This window comes from Sapajus apella, unplaced genomic scaffold (assembly GCF_009761245.1).
Source record: "Sapajus apella isolate SASKATOON/1434 unplaced genomic scaffold, GSC_monkey_1.0 scaffold54, whole genome shotgun sequence".
Taxonomy (NCBI): domain Eukaryota; kingdom Metazoa; phylum Chordata; class Mammalia; order Primates; family Cebidae; genus Sapajus; species Sapajus apella.
This window is the reverse complement of record NW_022436994.1, coordinates 12,415,136-12,435,577: the sequence shown is the minus strand read 5'-3', so window position 1 is coordinate 12,435,577 and position 20,442 is coordinate 12,415,136. Positions and strand designations below refer to the sequence as shown.

At 37.5% G+C, this 20,442-nt stretch overlaps 1 long non-coding RNA gene across 2 annotated transcripts in view; it reads left to right on the top strand.

Annotated features, from left to right (window-relative positions):
- Nucleotides 1-19,774, top strand: part of LOC116527414 — a 153,572-nt gene extending 133,798 nt beyond the window's left edge. For both annotated transcript variants that reach the window (XR_004258537.1, XR_004258536.1), the window contains 2 exons: nt 17,294-17,419; nt 17,844-19,774. This is a non-coding gene — a long non-coding RNA (uncharacterized LOC116527414). The remainder of the gene's footprint in view (nt 1-17,293; nt 17,420-17,843) is intronic.
- Nucleotides 19,775-20,442: the final 668 nt, after the last annotated feature.

Here is a 20,442-nt window from a genome sequence, read left to right as displayed (position 1 = left end):
AGAGAGCCACAGACAGCACACAGTAGACAATTTCTTCCCTTTTGATAAAATGGTTCTGTTTCTAAAACTGACACCATGGGTAATCAAATGGCCGGTAAGCACTTGAAAAAGTGCTAAACTTCCTTAGTCATTAGGGAAATGCAAAGTTAAACCACAATGAGATACCATCACACACACCCAATGATGGGTAAAATTAAAAAGAAAGATAATAGCAAGTGTTGGAGCAGATACGTAGATACTGGAACCCTCATACATTACTAGTGAAAAATAAAATGGTATTGCCACTTAGAAAAAATTATTTGGCAGTCTTCTAAAGTTGACCAAACACCTAGCACAAACATCAGCGTTTCTTTCTAAGATATTTACTCAAGAGATACAAAAATGTATACCCACACAAAGATTGGTGCGTAAGTTTTTGTGATGGCTTTATTTATAAGAATAAATTTTCTCAAATGTCCATTGACAGGTGAATGGATAAACAAATGGTCAGACAATCATACAGTGGAATACTATTCAGTCATAAAAAGATACAAACTACTGATATATGCAACTACGTAGATGAATCTCAGAATCAGTATGCTGAGTTAAAGAAAACTAGACATGAAAGAATAGATATTGTGTGGCTGTATGTATACAAAACTAGGAGAGACAAATCGAGTCTACAATGACAAAAAGATTAGTGGCTGACTGGGTCTGGGAATGGAGGGGGATTTCCTGGGAAGTGACCCAAAGAAACTTTTGGGGGTGAAAAATATATTCTATATTTTAATTGTGTCAGCAGTTATACAGGTGTATGCATTGGTTGAAATTCTTCAAGCTAGGAGCTTAAAATGGGTAAAATAAAGTTGATTTTTTAAAAAACCTGACCATATGGAAACCTCTCTGCCATTTGTTCTGGAAAAACCTGGAGCTGGTGGGTAGGGGTTGAGATGACTATTCTTTTTTTAGCTCACACAGTGATCCCACATTTACACATCAAAGTCTTTTTCCTTGTTACCACAAAGCAAAAATGACAGGGTTGCCTGCTGGGATGGTAATGACTCCCCAGACTAAAGAAGCCACAGAAGGTCACAGGAACTCTCAATCCCATTATCATCCTTGTATTTCCCTAGGAGACCTCATGGCCAGTTTGACCGAGTAACTTTTTCCCCACTGTATCTTTCCTTTTGGATTCATTCGCTAAGACATCGAAAGGTCAAAAGACTTACTCAGAGTTGGTGACAATGAGTCAATGGCTGTGTTTCCTCTGCTTTCCAACCTGCAGTCTGAGTACGAACCCACAGTGAGACCCACTGACTGGGAGCATTATTTGGAATTCCCACAACCTCCCCCACCTCTCCTCCACTTTCCTCCTCCTTTTTTCTATATTCCTGTTCTGTCTCAAAATACTCAAGAATATCCTAAAATAAATGTATTAAGGAAGAGTTAGCAACTATGCTTTTATGCAAAAACAATACCATGAAACTTAAATGTCTTGTGACCTCAGAGAGTTTCTGAAGTACCATGTCTTACAAATGTTTGAAATAATATTCACCTTCAAAAACAGGTATATTTTCACATTAACTCACCCTAATAAAACTGACATGGTGAAAAATACCAACAGAATCAATGTGATATCTTTGTTAAAGTAAACCTCCAAAGTGTACCTGCTATGCAACTGATTGTGTAATTCTAGAGTTATCAGATAGAAATGGTAATCAGTGTGGGGAAAAAATGACTGAAGTCCATATGTAAGCAATCAATTTAGCTGCCACTAAAAGACACAATTAGCCCTGTTTGAGTAATCATTCTTTAGAACATCTTCAGCTACTAGAGGCAGGAAAACAACACGTTCTCCAGCCCCATTGTTCATAATGAGAGTGCATGCAGAAAAATTTTTTTTAAAATACGGATTTCTAGGTCTCATTATGGAATTCAAATACAATGATTCTGGATAAAGTCCAAGACTATGTATTTTTTTCAGTGTTACCAAGGTGATTCTGATGTTCAGACATGTTTCGTCCAGCCTTGCCCCGCTTTGTGACTTTATTCTTAAGTGCGATGCTCAAAGAACTCTTGTCGTATACCACAGTCCACAAGAGTGGTAACCAAATGTTTTAGGTCTTTCATTTCTATCACTGAGACTACATCTCCAATACAAGTATATTTATTTAACTGCAAATTTATGCATAAATGCATCATATTTCAAAAGAATTTATATTTAAATCCACAAAAATTTACTTCCAAGAGCAAGCAAATATCTCAACTGATCTTCATATATGGGCGTCTCTAGTAAAGAGGATACAGACATCATACTTAGAGTCAATATCATAGATCTGTATTTTTATATGATACGACATACTGTTGTCTTCTACCATGTGTCTCCGTCACTTTGACAAGACATTAATTCCAATGGTGTTAAAATACTTCTATAAGTGAAAAATTAACCAAGGTGAGTTTGGAAATGTTTAACCTTCTTCCTCAAGAGATTTTTGTATTGTAATCCAACCAAGTAAAGGCAAGAGAATGAAAATATTTATTATATTGTATGACTTTAGAGGCATGTCCCTAACCAAGCAAGACGAGAATGAAGCAGGAACACAGACCATGAATGCATGTCTGTGGAATGCCAGAGAAGTCCAGATTCTCAGCCCAACAGATATGGAGTCTTATAGCATCTTTGAGTATGAGACCAGGTGGAAAAAGAGATTTCACCAAAATTTGCAAAGGCTCCTCTGTCTGTGCCTTTCTGACAGAGCTTAAGTGCCTGAGCATGAAGCAGCCAGAGCAAGAATTGACAAAACTGAACTGACAATCCCTGACAATCTCTTTCCCCACTGTAAAGCATCATTCATGGGAATAAGAGGGAACAAGTCTCAGGAGCCCTGCCCCTCCTCGCTAGGCAGAGCCCAAGGCACCTAGGAGGCCAGAGTCAGACTAACGCAGCTACTCCAATGCAAGGGATGCCACAGCCTTTCTTTGAGAGCCTCTCAAGAGTCAGTGCAGGGCTCCCTAGCTTCATTCTCACTTTCCTTTTGCTCTTTTTTCCTTTCTGTTACCAAAATACACTGGCATCTTAAAAATAAACAGTGCTGCCTCGCCACAGAGCTCTGCTCTCCTTTAAATAGTCTGACAAGTACAAATGAGTCAAGATTCCCTATTGCTCCCGTCCCAGGACAGATCACGGGGCCTTCTCCTTCCTCCTCTTTCTTTCTGGCTGCCTGTACCTTTCTCTCTGCTCCCGCCTTTCTCTCAATCTAGTTTCCAAGTTTCTGGCTGGTTAGCAGCCATTCTCTCCCTCTGGGTGCCGCCCTGGGTGTCTCTTAGGAACTCTCTTGGCCTCATTTTTTCTGGGTAACGCTGTTTCTCTTTTTTTTCTGTCATCATTCTTTCTGAATGTCTGTATTCCCGAATAAATACAAAACAAGCAGGTAAAGTGAGCCACAGGAAAAATAAACCATTTAATTAGGGCATTTGTGCTGTGCAAAGTTGGAAAAAAAAAATCTGGTCCAGTCTGGCTATGTCGGCATCTTCTGTCACCAGGAACCTCTGGAGAGGCCCTCAGAATTCTATTCTTTATGCTATCTTTGCATCTTTAATGTGCAATGAAGACAGGCCCTTGGCGTACATGCAAAAGCAATCTATACTGTGGGGAAGATACGGTCTTTAACCTCAGGTTGAACTAAAAAGCACTGGAAATTTTAAGAGTTTGTTTTGACCTTTCAGGGTCACTCAGGATGGGGATCTGCCTGGCAGTTGCTAATGGTGGTTTGATTGGGCTCCAGTACTGTTTTTAAGTCTCCACTTAGAGTCTAGCCAAGTTAAACACATTTTCTTTTCATCTCTACTTTCGTATCCAGTCTGCAGCCTCAGGTCTTCAGTCATTCCTTGGTTCCTCTCTGGATTTTGTCCAATTTGTTGACAAACCCTCCAATCTTTATTTAAAATTACTTCTTAATTTCGTCCTGATAGTATCTCCCAGTGTTTCCTCAAGATCAGCATTTTGTTCTGTTTCTGCCCACACATCAAGTTAGATGTGGGAGCAGACGTATACAGAAAAGACCACAAAGCTGTTTCAGGGGATAGGACTACAGGCAAGGCTAGTGGTCAGGCCGTCCAGACAAGTGCATTCTGGGGCTGGCAGTAGTGTTTCCTTTTCTTTTTTGAAAATGGCGTCTTTTCTTGATTGTAAAATTTATACTGATCATAGGTGAAAACTTCCAAAATACAGACAAATAAACAAAAGAACATAAAAATTATGGGCAATTCACAAACTGCAGATAATTACTGTTGAACTTTTTATGTTTTCTTTCCTTCTTTTATAAAAATTTTTTTAAGATGAAGTTTTACTCTTGTTGCCCAGGCTTGAGTGCAATGGCGTGTCTCATCTCACTGCAGCCTCTGCCTCCCAGGTTCAAGCTATTCTCCTGCCTCAGCCTCCTGAGTAGCTGGGAATACAGGCATGTGCCACCACACCCAGTTAATTTTTTGTATATTTAGTAGAAACAGAGTTTCACCATGTTGGCCAGGCTGGTTTCAATCTCTTGATCTCAGGTGATCCACCTGCCTCAGTTTCCCAAAGTGCTGAAATTACAGGCGTTAGTCACTGTACCCAATATATAAATATTTTTAAACAAACTAAACTGTACATTAAGGGTGTTTTACCATGTAGTTTTTCCCACATTTATATTTCATTCTTCCAACTATAACTTCATGCATTAGAACCACAATACTTTCATTACTGTAATTTTTTTAAGTACTTTGAATTGGTAGGGTGAGCCAATCAACACTCATTTCTCTTTTTTTTTTTTTTTTTTGACATTTTCTTGACTATTATTTTTCTAATTTTTTTTCTTTCTAGGTGAATGTTTGGTTCCCTTTTTTTGGCATTTTGAATACAATTTCATTATACAAAACTTAACACATAAAAATTAGAAAGAGAGCTGACATTTACAGTGTTCTTTCTTTCATTCCTGAAACAGACATCACTTACTCATCATTTTTTTTTTTTGGTTTGTCTACAAAGTTTTATAGTGTTATTATATCTTCCGTCTGTAAATAAACATTTCTAGCTTTCTTTAAGCCTTGGCTTCATATATTGTATATGTATGTATGTGTGTCTGATTTTATATTTTTCTTGTATCCCTTATCTCTGGACAAAAACGCTCATTTTTTTATTGTGGTAAAATATACATAGCATAAAATTTACCATTTTAATCGTTTTTAAGTGTACAATTTTGTAGCTTTAAGCACTTTCACATTGTTGTGCAACCGTCACCAATATCCATCCACCTGCAGAACAGTTCTTGTCTTCCCAAACTAAAACTTTGTATCTATTAAACACTAACTCCCCATTTCCATCTTCCCCCAGCCTCTCCCAATCACCAATCTACTTTCTGTTTCTATGATTCTGATTACTGTAGGTACCTCATACAAGTGGGATTATAGAATATTTGTTCAGAGAAATACTGATATTTCACTCAGCATAAGGCTTTTAAAGTTCACTCCTGTTGGAGCATGTGCCAGCATTTGCTTCCTTTTTAAGGATGAACAATATTCCGTTTTGTGTATGTGCCACATTTTGTCTATCCAGTCATCTGTTCACGGGCACTTGGGTTGCTTCCACAGCTTGGCTATTGTGAATAATGCTATGAACATGGATGTACAATATCTGTGCAATCTCCTGCTCTCAATTTTTCTGGTTTTATACCCAGAAGTGAAAGTGCTGAATCACACAGTAATTCTGTGTTTAATTTTTTGAGGAAACACCATACCATTTTCCACAGTGGCTGCACCATTTTATATTCCCATCAGCAATGTGCAAGAGTTCCAGTTTCTCCACAACCTCACCAATGCTTCTGATTTTCTGCTTTTTTATTTTGTTTTGTTTTTAATAATAGCCATCCTAATGAGTGTGAAGTAGTATCTTGTGATTTTGCTTTGCATTCCCCTAATAATTAATGATGTTGAGCACCTTTTTATGTGCTTATTGGCTATTTATATATCTTCTTTGGGGATATGTCTATTCAAGTACTGTGCCTATTTTATTTTATTCTATATTTTTACTTTAGTGTACTTCATTTCATAGGGCTGTTTTAGGTTCAGCAAAACGGCAGAAAGTGCAGAGGTCCCATTATATCCTTGCCCCCACATATACACACAGCCTTCCTCACCATCAACATCCAACACCAGAGTAGTACATTGTTACAATCCATAAACCTACATCACACACCATTATGACCCACCATAACCATCCATAGTTTACATTAGGGTTCACTCTTGGTGTTGTTATACATTCTATAGGTTTTGACAGATGTATAATTCCATGTATATACCATTATAGTATCATATAGAATAGTTTTATTGTCCTAAAAGTCCTTTGTGCTCTGCCTGTTGATCCCTTCTTTCCTCCCACTCTTTGGAAACCACTGATCTTTTTATTGTCTCCATAGTTTTGCCTTTTCCAGAATATTATATAGTTGGAATCATACAGTATATATACTTTTTAGATTGAATTGAACAATATTCCATTGTATGGATGTATCACAGTTTATCCATTCATCTACTGAAGGATATGTTCGCTGCTGCCACGTTTGACAATTATGAATAAACCTATTAACATACATATGCAGGTTTTTATGTGGACATAATTTTTCTACTCCTTTGAGTAAATACCCAAGAGTCTGATTGCTGGATTATATGGTAAGAGTATGTTTAGATTTGTAAGAAACTGACATACTTTCTTCCGAAATGACTGTACCATTTTGTATTCCCATCAACAGCCAGTGAGGGGTCCTGTTGCTCCACATCCTCACTACAGTTGCTGCTGTCAGGGCTCTGAAGTTTGAGCATTCTAATAGGGATAGGCTGGTATCTCACCGTGGTTTTACTTTGCACTTTCCTGATGACACATGATGTACAGTATCTTTTCATACGTTTACTTGCCATTTAAATCTTCTTTGATGAGGTATCTCTTCAGGTCTTTTACCCATTTTTTAGTCAGAGTGTTTATTTTCTTATTGCTGAGTTTTATCAGTTCTTACTGTATTTTGGATAATGATCCTATATCAGGCATGTCTTTTGCAAATATTTCCTCTTAGTCTATGGCTTATCTTCTCATTCTCTGGACAGTGTCTTTCACAGTACCCTTCACAGAGCAGAACTGTTTTAGTGAAGTCCACCTTGTCAATTACGTATTTCTTTCATGAATCATGCTTTTAGTGTAGTGCAGTAGTTCACCCTTCCCTGTAGAGGATGTATTCCAAGACCCCTAGTGGATGCTGAAACCATAGATAGTACTGAACCCCATATATTACTACATGTTTTTCCTATTCAATACATATCTATGATAAATTTTAATTTATAAATTAGGTATAGTAAGAGTTAACAATAGTAATTAATGATAAAAGAGAACAAATATAACTATATACTGAAATAAAAGTTATATTAATGTCTGTCTCTTTCAAAGGATGTTATTGTACTCTACTTCTTTTTCTTGTGATGATGTGAGTGATAAAGTGTCTATGTGATGAAATGAAGTGAGGTGAATGAGTTAGGCACTGTGACAGAGACTTAGGGTACCACTGACCTTCTGACAGTACATCACGAGGAGGATCATATGCTTCAGGTGATCTTGGATTGTTGAGCCATGATGTCGATGGTTGGATGTCAGGAGCAGACATGTTGACAAATAAGGGTCAGGCAATGTATACAGTGTGGATACACTAACCCAAGGGATGATTAACGTCCCAAGCAGGTCACCACAACATTTCATCATGCCACTCAGAGCAGCAGGCAATTTAAAACTTATGAGTTGTTTATTTCTGGATGTGTCCGTTTAATATTTTTAGACCATTGTTGACTGCGGGTAACTAACACCACAGAAAGTGAAACCTCAGGTAAGGGGGAAATTACTGTATCTAAAATGTCATAGCCATAACTAAGGTCATGTAAGGTTTCTCCTATGTTATTTCTAGGTATTTGATAATTTTGTATTTTTCATTTAGGTATATGATTCACTTTGAGCTAATTTTTGTGAAAAGTGTAAGGAAAGTCTGTGTCTAGATTCATATGTTTGCACGTGGATGTCCACTTATTCCAACATCATTTGTTGAAAAGAAAATATTTTTCCATTGTTATTTCCTTAGCTCCTTCATCAAAAGCTGCTTTACTATATTTACGCCTACTTCTGGGCTCTCTATTCTATTCCTTTTTATTCCATTTACCTATTTGTCTATTCTTTTAACAATACCACACTGTCTTGATTACTATTTCTTTTCAGTAAGTCTTAAAGTCAGGTAATTTCAATCCTCTGATTTTGTTATTCTAGGCCCTTTGCCTCTCCATAGAATCAGTTTGTCAGTATCCACAAAAAAACTAGTTGAGATTTTCATTGGAATTGTGCTGAATCTAAAGATCAAGTTGGGGGAAATTGATATCTAGACAATATTGAATCTTTCTATCCATCAACATGTACTGTCCCCCCATTTATTTAGTTCTTTTATTTTATTCATCACAGTTTTGTAGTTTCTCATACAGTTTTTGTGTATATTTTGAGTTGTGCCTGAGTATATCATTTTTGGGGTGCCAGTGTAAATAACATCATATTTTTAATTTTGTATTTCATTTGTTTATGGCTGGCGTATATGAAAGTAATTGACTTTGTATATTAATCTTATATCTTATAACCTTGTTATAATTGCTTATTAGTTCCAGGAGTATTTTCTCTGATTTTTTTCAGATTTTTTACATCATTTTCAGATTTTCTACATCATTTCCAAATAAAGACAGTTTTAAATATATATACCTTTTACCAATTTTTCTTGTTTTATTGCATTAGCTAGGATTTCCAATATGATGTTAAAAAGGTATGGTAAAAGGGGACCTCCTTACCTAGTTTCTAATCTTAGTGAGAAAGGGCTGAGTTTCTCACCATTAAGTACTACGTTAGCTGGAATTTTTGTCATGAATTCATAATGAATTTTGTCAAAATTTTTTCTGCATCTATGGATATAATTATGTTATTTTTCTTCTTTAACCTATTGGTGTGATAAATTATGTAATTGATTTTAAAATGTTGAATCAGCCTTGCATACCTGGAATATATCCCACTTATTTTGATGCATAATTTTTTTTACATTATTGAATTCAATTAGCTAATATTTTGTTGAGGATTTTGCATTTATGTTCATGAGACATATTGGTCTCTAGTTTTCCTTTCTTATAATGTTTTGGTCCAGTCTTGGTATCAAGGCAATGCTGATCTCAGAATGAGTTAGAGTTCTGCTTTTGAACTCTAAGACAGATTGAAAAGAATTGATATAATTTATTTCTTAAATGTTGGATAGAATTCACCAGTGAATCCATCTAGGGTATTATTGGTATTAGAAAGTTATTAATTACTAATTCATGTATATTCTCTCTTTTTTGGAGACAGAGTCTCACTTTGTCACCCAGGCTGAAATGCAGTAGTGCAATCATGGTTCACTGCAGCCTTGACCTCCCAGGCTCAAGCAATCCTCCCATTCTTGCCTCCTGAGTAGCTGGAACCATAGCCACAATGTTTGGCTAAAATTCAAAAATTATTTGTAGAGATGGGGTATCTCCATGTTACCCAGGCTGGTCTCGAATTCCTGGGCTCAAATGATTCTCCCACCTCACTCTCTCAAAGTGCTAGGATTACAGGCATGAGCCATCACACTTGGCCTGATTCGTATCTTTAGGCCTATCCAGATTGTCTGTTTCTTCCTGTGTGAGTTTTGGCAGATTGTGTCTTTCAGGGAATTGGTTTACTTCATCTAGATTATCAAATCTGTAGGCAGAGTTGTTCATATTTTATCATCCTTTTGGTGTTCATAGGATTTGAGGATTTGTAGTGATATCCATCTCCTCTTTCATTTCTGATAGTAATTTGTGTCTTTTCCCTTCTTTTTTAAGTTAGCCTGGCTTCAAGTTTATCCATTTTATTGATCTTTTCAAAGAATCAGCTTTTAGTTTCATTGATTTTCTCTATTGATTTTTCTATCTCTTTTTCGGTGTATTTTGGATCTAATTCACCCTTCTTTTTCTGGTTTTCCAAGGTGGGAGCTTAGATGATTGATTTCAGATCTTTTGTCTTTTCTAATGCATGTATTCTATACTATAAAGTTGCCTCTAGGCACTTCTTTCACTGCATTCCACAAATTTTAATAAGTTGTATATTCCCTTTCATTTAGATCAAAATGTTTTTAAATTTTTCTTTAGATTTCTTGTTGGACTCGTGCATTTTTTAGAAGTGTGTTTTTTAATCTCCATGTATTTGGGGATTTTTGGACTGTCTTTCACTTATTGATTTCTAGTTTAGTTCTGAAATCATATATTGCATAATTTTCATTCTTTTAAATTTGTTAAGGTGTGTTTTATGACCCAGAATGTGGTTTAAAGTAGTGAATATTTCACGTGATCTCAAGAAGAATGCGTATTCTGCTGTTATTGGATACAGCAGTCTGCAGAGGTCAATTATATTCTGTTCATTGATGGTGATATTGAGTTCTGCTATATCCTTATTTTTTGCCTGCTGCATTTGTTAGTTCATAATAGAGAGGTGTTGACCTCTCCAACCATAACAGTGAAGTCATCCATTACTACTTGCTGTTCTACCAATTCTTGTCTCACATATTTTGATGACTTGCTAGTGGGGGCATGCATAGGATGATTATGTATTCTTGAAGAATTGACTGCTTTATCATTGTGAATGCCCTTCTTTATCTCAGATAATTTTCCTTACTCAGGAGTCTGCTCTATCCAAAATTCAGATATTTACTCCTGGTCTCTTTTGTTTAGTGCTGGCATGGCATATTGGCATATCTTTCTCTATACCTTTAATTTTAATCTATATGTATCTCTAAATTTAAAGTGGGTTTCTGTGGACAATATGTAATTGGGTTTTGTGTTGTGGCCCACTCTAACAATCCTCATCTTTTAATTGGTATTTAGATTATTAATGTTTAAAGTAATTATTAGTATATTTGCATTAATATCTATCATATTTGTTACTGTATTTCATTCATTGTCCAGCTTCTTTTGTTTCTACTTTTGTCTTTTACTCTTTTTCTGCCATTTGTAGTTTTAATTAAACATTTTATATAATTTCATTTTCCCTCCTTTCTTAGCATAGCAATTATACTTCATTTTCTTACTTTTTTTAAATGGTTTCCCTAGAGTTTGCAACATACATTTACAACTAATCCAAGTCCACTTTCAAATAACGCTATACCACTTCATGGCTACTGTAAATACTATATAAGAACAAAATATTGCTAATTCTTCCCTCTCATTCCTCCTATCTTTGCTGTCATTTGTTTCCCAATGCTAATACACAGCATTTCACAATGCTAACAAGCATATCTATCTAGTTCCTGTTATTATTTTGAACAAACCACTATAAGATCAATTAAGAACAAAAATAAAACTTTGTAATTACTTTCATTTATTTCTTCTCTAGTACTCTTTCATTAATCATGTAGAATCAAGTTTTTGACGTACATCACTTTTTTTCTCTCTGAGGAAGCTCATTTAACATTTCTTGCAAGACAAAAAATTTTCTCAAGGTTTGTGTGAGAAGGCCATTTTCCATCTACTTTTTTTTTTTTTTTTTTTTTGAGACAGAGTCTCACTCTTTCACCCAGGCTGGAGTGCAGTGACACGATCTCGGCTCACTGCAACCTCTGCCTCCTGAGTTCAAGCGATTCTCCTGCTTCACCTCCTAGTAGCTGGGATTACAGGCATGTGCCACCATGCCCAGCTAATTTTTGTACTTTTAGTAAAGGCAGGGCTTCGCCATGTTGGCCAGGCTGGTCTATAATTCCTGACTTCAGGTGATCCACCCGCCTTGGCCTACCGAAGTGCTAGGATTACAGGTGTGAGCCCCCACGCCTGGCCTCGCTTTAGCTTTTAAAGGATAATTTCACAGGATATAGAATTCTAGGTTGGAGGCATATTTTTTTCTCTCTCAACACTTTCAAGATTTAATTCCACTCTCTCCTTACTTGCATGATTTCTGAAAAGTACAGTGTATTTTCCCTCAAGCTTCTTTTAAGATTTTTTCTTTACCTTTGAATTTTGGCAGTTTGTAACATGCCTAGTTGAGTTTTTGTTTTTGTTCCCGTTTATCCTGCCTGGTGTTCTCTGAGTTTCCTGGATCTGTGCTTTGGCATCTGTATTAGTCTGCTCAGGCTGCCATAACAAAGTACCACAGACTGGGTGCCTTAAACAACAAAAATTTAATTTCTCACAGTTTTGGAAGCTAGAATGTCAAGATCACGGTGCTGTCAGAATTGGTTTCTGATGAGGCCTCTCTTCCTTGCAGTTAACCGCCTTCTTGTCATATCCTCATATGGCCTCTTCTCTGTGCATCTGCAGAAAGAAAAAGAAAAGGGTAAGATCTTTGATGTTTCTTCCTCTCCTTATAAAAACATAAATCCTATTGGGTTACAGAACCATCCTTGAAACCTTGTTTAACTTGTTCTACCTCCTTGCAGGCTCTATTTCCAAATGCAATGGGAGTTAGGACTTCAACATATGAATTTACAGGGAGGGGCACAATTCAGTCTATAACTGTGTCTCACATTAATTTGGGAAAATTCTCAGGAGTTATTACTTTAAATATTGCTTCTATTCCTTTCTCCCTTTCTTCTCCCTCTGGTAGTCCTGTTATATGTATCTTATACCTTTTATAGTGGTTCCACAGTTTTTAGATATTTTGTTATTTATTTTCAGTTTTTTTCTCTTTGTTGTTCATTTTAGAGGTTTCCATTGATATATTCTCAAGCTCGAGGTTCTTTCCTCTGCTGTTTTCAGTCAACTAACAAGCCTATCAGAATATTCCTCGTTTCTATGAAAATAGAATTGGTTTTTAATCTCTAGTATTTCTTTTTATTTCTTCTTAAAACTTTCATCTCTGCTTACATTATTCTTCTGTTCTTGTGGGATGTCTACTTTTTCCCCATAAGCTGCCTCCTACAGCAGGCACTGTTGGTGCCCTGCCTATATCCTCTTGGCACTCATCATTCTGGACGTGTCAATGGTTTCTGACTTTAAGCACTAACAGTTCTCTGTCTGAGTACTTCAATTTTCTTCAGAAGCCTATTCTGCATATGTAAATAGCGAGCCTAAAGTGTTGGGGGGGCTAATGCCCTTAAGAGAGGTTCCCAACCAATGGTGGATGGGAGTTGATGAATAAATGCCCCCCAATTCCCCTATTTGAATGGGACAACTCTTAGTACCTTCTATACAGGGTCCCAGCAGAACTTGGCTGCAATTCCACAGTGGTCTCCTGATCATTTTTGCATCCTCTCTTGGCTTCCTTCCTTCTGCCACTTCCTTGACTTACTATCCTATTCCTGTACTCTGCCACATAAACTACTTGCACTCAAATCATCTTCCACTCTGCTTTTTGAGGAACTCACTTAGGACATCTCTCCATTCCCACTTTAGCTCAAGAATTCATCTTCTTTCACCTGAACTGTTGCAATAATATCCTACCTTCCCTCTCTTGGCTTCAATTTCTTTCTTTAGCTCCTGCCTTCAAAGAAATATTTCTAAAACATAAATATGATCATGTCTCATTGTATGCAAGATAAAACTCCTTAGCCTGGCTTATAAGGCCCCCAAGATCTCATGGTCTTGCTTCTGTCTCCCTTTCCACCTTCACCTCCCACCTTTTCCCATCACTACCCCATGCTAGTTCACATGGATCAATTCACACTCCTTCAGATGCACCCTGCCATCCCATCCTCTGTGGATTAACACACACCTGGCATGTCTTCCACTCAGCCCAATGTACAGCCAGTGAGCCCACATTCATCCTCTACTTCTGCCTCAGTGAAGGGTGTTCCTTCCGCACGTGGATCACAGGAAGACCTCCACCTGTGTCCATCCTTGTGCTAGTCACACTGCAGTCAAGTTATTTGCCACAATGTCCATGTCGCCAACCATGCTAAGAGTTGCCTGAGGGCAGCAGTAGTCTCCTGGATCAATGACCCCCAAGGAATCCACACACAGCAGGTGCCTTAGGAAGTTGTCTTGTGGTAATGAATGGCTGAGTGCAATAATGTACAGCATCTAATCGCTGTCAGAGCTGGAATTCCAACATGGGTGTTTCATTTCCAAAGCCTGCTCTCTTCCCACTGCAGTGTGCTCTCCAAGGGAGAGAGCTCCACATCATGACTCTGTTGCTTCCACAGGCCAGCTTTCTTGTACCAACGCATTGGGCATGCAATCATCACACATTTTGATGCCTGACGCTTCCCTTTCTATAGTCAGGAAGAGTAGATTCACATCCTCATTTTTTTGGCTCCACAAAACCCTTACTTTTTCTTTCTGCCTACTCTAAGTCAGAAGAAAAGAGTGCTTTGGAAGAGCAGAGCCAGGAAATAAGATCATTCTGAGAAAGGTATCAGAACAAAGCAACTCTCTGGAGAGGGTGGGAGGTAAGGAGTGAAGAAGGAAGTTTGGGGGACAGCAGTCATAATTGCTGCCACTGTGAGCAAGAGTGAGAGAGGAAGAAATCCAGGTGATTTGTCACAGAACTCAGTAACCGTGCATTTGTATTTTAATCATTACCTCATTGTGTTAACCTGAGCCTGATTTAAAACTACTATCGAAAGTGCATCCTCAATGTGGAATTCAGACAATGCTTTCACTCTAAGGTTTTGGAAAGACTCCTTCATCAGTTCTCCCCATCCTGGGGTTGGGGAAGGGGAGCAGGAAGAAGGTCAAGGCATAGCTAATGTTTGTAATGGTAATGAGAATGCCACGGGTGCTCCCTCGGGCTCCATCTTTGGGTGAAAACAATTCGCTGTTAGTTCCTGAGCTCTTTCTCCATCAATACAGAGACTCCCCATTATCTCAAGATCCCTGCTTCCACAGGGGATTGAAGATGGCTCACGCCCCTCTTTAGAAGGCACTCCAGCTTCCCACCACCTTCTATAGGCACCTTCTGTTTGTCGTGAATGGATCTTTAGTTCTGGCACTGGTATTTGAACAGGGACAACTGTTATATTACCAAAAGCCAACTTATCATTATTATTTATCTCTCACTCCAATTACAATTATTTAAGGAGATAAACCTCCACTGTTACTATTTAAAAACTTCAGTAATCCCCAGCATTTTCTGCTCAAGCCTACATAATAGACAGGTAATAGATATTAAGTAATAACTTTAAAAGTCTTGATTCTGAAGTCAAAATGTCTATACCAGGATTTAGTCTACACACCAAACTTTATTCAGTTTCAGGTCTCCCCTCCCTCATCTTGACAGCTGCAAAGGTGGTGGATACTTCTTTCTCCTACTGATGCTTCCCTCCCCACTCCCCCATACCTGCCAGGCATTTTCTGATCAGGTTAGAGAATGACATAGAAAGGGAAAATGAAAGCTTCATGGAGAAGTACTGATCGGGGCTGACTTTGCACGCTGTGCCTGGCAGATAAATAAGCCTCGCTCCTTCTCTTATAGGTCCTTTCTTTGTTCTCCGAAGTTTGTCACCAAAAACCACTTTTGCTATTGCTTTGAGCCTGAAAGCGATCTCCTCTTTCAAGTGGAAAACCTTAGGAATCTCATGATAAGCCTCAGCTTCTTATTGCTGGGTTTCTTCCCGTTCTTATGGGTGGCACCCAAGATGGCCACATGCCTGACCTTGATCTTTCTCTATTTCTATGTGTCTGTTTATCTCTGTAGGAAATGAACCATGCTCCATGGGAAACAAGCATCCCTTGACCCAACAAATGTTGGGATCACAGGAAGGATCCATCACAGGAGTCTACACCCTGTCATCATTTCACGTTCTCATCATCAAGCACAACTCCCCCATGTCTCTCAAATGTAGGGGACATGTTTCAAGCTCTCCAGTTACCCCATGGAAGCCTTTCACTGGGATCATGATGCATGCCTCCCATGCCTTCTGGCAGGAGATGCTCATGGCACCGCACTAGCTCTTCCCAAAGAAATACTGTGCAGTAGAGTAGAGGATGGAGTAGGAAACTAACAGAAGTAAAGTTGAAATATAATTCTGGAAGGCCTGAAATTCTAGCTAAGATGTCAAAACTTCACTTAGAAGCAATGAGTGAGGAGCCAGGGCCAACAGTGACACAGCAAGTGACATGGAGAGAGTCATGCTACAGACAGTCATCTGGTCTGAAAACAGTGCTTGCATAATAGCAGTTGAGTTTAAGACCCCTAATTCCCCCCTCTCTCTCTCTCTCTCCTGCTCATTTTCTAAGACCAGCTCAAATATCTCCTCATTTGTCCTTGAAGACTGATTTAACCCTGTCATGAAAAATTGATTATTTTTCTTTATATCCACAGTCCTTATACATGTTGTCCTAAATTTGTGTGTGTTTGTCTGTGTGTGTGTATATGAATGTTTGTCCTTTAAAGAAACATGAGTTTTCAAATATTAAAGTCTTGCTTTGTATAATTTTGAATTTTCCATTACAACTCAAAGCTATACATAGCTTTGTTGGTTGAAAAGACAGTTTGGATGAAGAAAGACAGAGACTCCATTTGAAGATTGTCACAACAGTTTATCAATGGAGTGAAATTTGGAATGGAAAGGCCCAATAAAATATACTGAGTAATATTTAGGTATTTATGTATGAATGCTCTTTTTAGTTAATTCTGAAAAAAAATATTTTTTCTTTTGTTTTAATCGAAACAGTTTTTAATACTACAAATACATGGCATTGAGGCTTGGAACCAAATATAGGCCTCACAGTCAAGTCCTTTTTTTTCTGGAGGAAGGCTTCAAGTCCCAATCAATTGCTAGTAACAATGTTTTTACAAATCAATGTAATAACAGGGGGTTTTAATTTGCTTCTCATTTTTATTTTTAGCATTCTAGTCTTAAAGTCTAGATTAAAATTTCGTTCCATTCCCTAGAAGGAATGGTTGTTCTTTTGCAAATGGTTGTTCTTTTGCAGTATGAGAGAATCCACAAAAACACCTTGGAGAGGTTTATTTTATATTTTGATATACTGCCCTTTGCATTCCAAAGTTAACACTACAAATGAAGCCAAATATGACACACTTACCTAAGTCCAAACATCCATGTTTAGTCCAACATTAACTGAAAAATCCTGTGGGGGTGAAATGCACTCCAGTGAATAGAAACCGCTTCTCACAGCATGTCTGAGGCACATGCACTCTAGGATGGAGCTCAAATAGGGAAGTCCCAAATCCTAAACCCATTTTAATATCCACAAGGTCAATTAACCATAACCATTTTCCTGCCTGAAATTCCCAGTTGCCATGAATTGCTCACTAATGATATTTCTCCAGGGTCTTCTGGATTTTGCAGTTCTCTGCTTCATTAGGGCCAGGAACTTGTCTGAGCCCAGAGAGAGCCTGAGTGGTGACGTTCAAAGGGAGAAGATAAGCCTGGACTCCTTGGAAAGGATGTTAGAGGTGATCTCACTTTTCAACATTCTTTCTCTAAAGAGAATACCAGGGATGGTGTAGATTACAGAAATCCAGGTGCTATATTTAGGCTGGAATGAGGGTTACTAAGGGAATTTCTGTCTACCTGGTATGGTGCAGAGGATGGGCTACCTAGTCATTGACAAATTCCGTGACCTTCCTCTATGCAGGTGTATTTGTATGCAGGGGGTACCGTAACACATCGTCACAAAATTTAGGCATAGCTTATAACAAAAGTTCTAAAGACTAGATGTCTGCTCTCTCTGAAACTTCTCGAAGAGAATCCTTCTTTGCCTCTTCTGGTGGTTGTCAGCAATCCTTGGCACTTCTTAGCTTGTGGCAGCATAATCCAAATCTCTGTCTTTGTCTTCCATAACTGTCTTTCCTCTGTATCTCTATTCTCTCTTCTTAGGAAGACGAGAATCATATTGAATGTATGGCCCAGGCAAATTGAACATGATCTCATCTTAACTTGATGACATCTACAAAGACTCCATTTCCAAATAAGAGCACATTTACAAGTGGATATGAATTTGAGGAGATACAATTCAATCCAGGACAGAGGGTGTTTGAAGGAAGAACTGAAGAACATGGGATGAATGTCTTTATCCAATGAGGCCGAAAGCCAGCCTCATAAAGGGCTGGCACAAAATGGGCTGGAGATATGAATACATGTGGTTATGTGAGGACAAAGACAAGTAAGAACTGAATGCCTCTTCTCAACCACTGTCCTCAAGTTTATTTCTAGGCTATTTGTGTACACGTGAATTTACGTCCTATATCTTTCAAATGGACCTGAAGTCACAGAAGTTAGAAGGATTTTAATATTCCTCAAGGAAATCAACATTCACAAAATACACACTAAGTGCCTGGCACAGTTCTAGATTCCATGAACAAGTTATTTTATTAAACTTCCTTATCACAAGTAGCAATTATTTTCCCAATAATACAGGTAAGGAAACTGAACCTGAAAAAATAACTTCCTTCTTCCAATGTTAGTTGTACACATATTTAACTAATTTGCATTCAAATAGAAGTAAATATCATAAAACACTAAATAAAATTTTTCATATCATTTAATGCAAAGCATTATCTAGAGTCATGCTATGGTCAATGGATCCTTTTATTGTGATTTAATTCATACATTATTTAGAACAAAAATTATCTTCCACTTCCTCATGACCTCCATGAAATCTCAGTACACAAAGAACACATAGACAGCATCAATGGTAGAGTCGCCCACTGGCTTTTATAAATCCTCAAATCAGAATTCACGTTTTAATTCCAGATAAACTGGAGAAAATCACTGGAAACTATAAAAACCAATTGTAGCCTGAAATCTGCCACACAACAATTATGCCATTTGGGAAACTCAATTCTCTAGTTCCCTCATCTGTTAAACCAGGGTGCAGTGCTGATGTATCTCTAAAGACCCCTTCGCTTTATTGTTTTACGATCGTAAGCATTTTCAAACCACAATCTTTTTAAAGCTTCTACGCAAAAAGCCATAACTGGTAAGAAACACATTTTAATTCATTTTAAATTCAAATTCTTATTTGACCACAACCTGATTTATTTGAGACCCATGTTAAATTGTGGAAATGTGTGGCACCATATTGAGAATAGATGAGATACTATGTCGCCCAATTTCCTCTACCAATTGTGCATTTCTTTACTATTGATGCTTCTGTTTCTCCAAATGTTGTCTTTCTGGATGTCAAAATTTTGAGGCTGTGTAGACCTGAGAAGAAGGTGCTTGCTGAAGGGTATTGTTTGCTCCTTGTGGGTAATGTTATTCTCCTGGACTGGCTGTGAGACCTCCTCCTCTAGGAGGAAAACCTTGGGCCCATGTGCTTGGCAGATGATTAAAACAAGCTCTGTTTAGAGGTTTTCCTTTTGACTCAGTAAAATCAGAGAAAAGAGAAAGAACACGCTAGTGACTTTCCTCTCTACAAGGACGTTTCAACTTTAAGAATGTGGACATGATGACTCCTGAAAATGAGCACTTTGGATTCATGTTGGCAAGCATGCCAATAAATAGCATGGCTGGGGGATCTCCCTTTAATAAGACTCCACTTTATTTGCAGTTCTTGAATAGATCTGCTTCTTAGAAGTAGGATAAGATTTTTACAATGTCTGGGTTGCAAAGAGTAAGTTTTACCTTGCCTTAAGCATCATTTGGCCACCGAGGAATTCCAGCAGAAATTTGCCAAATTTAAAATGCATGGATTTAAGTTCAAAATAGACTGACTTTCTATCCATATTTTTTGAAAATATCCCATTAATTTTTTTAAAAGGTAAATTTATGACTTTATGTATTATGTAATAATCTATTAATTAATAATGTAATAATTATGTATTTATGTATTATGTAATAATGTATTATATAATATGTATTAATGATGTAATAATTATGTGTTATGTAATAATAATGTTAGTTTCACATGCATATATTTGGGGATATGGATTTATGTATTATGTAATAACATTATATGATCTGTATTAATAATGTAATAATTATGTATTATGTAATGATAATGTTAGTTTCACATGCATGTATTTGGGGATATGTATTAACTAGATAGTTACTTTTAAAAGTGTTTTTTATTTAGAAATTGAAGTATTTAAAAGAAACCAGCCTGCACAGCATAATGAGACCCATCTCTACAAACAAACAAACAAACATAGTGGCATGTGCTTGTGTAGTCCTAGCTACTAGGGAGGCTGAACTGGGTGGATCATTTGAGCCCAAGAGTCCAAAATTGCAGTGAACTATGATCCCACTATGGCAATCCTTCCTAGGTGACAGAGTGGGACCCTGTCTATAAATAAACAAATACATATTTTAAAGAGAGGAACTATCTTATCTGTTTTGAGCCAGGTTTCTCAGGTGTTGAGATGTGTTTGTCATACACATACACACACATGCATACACACACCCAACAATTATAAGCATTCAGGTTGGAATATTTGGACTCTTACTAGTACACAGAGACCCATCCTTCATGACC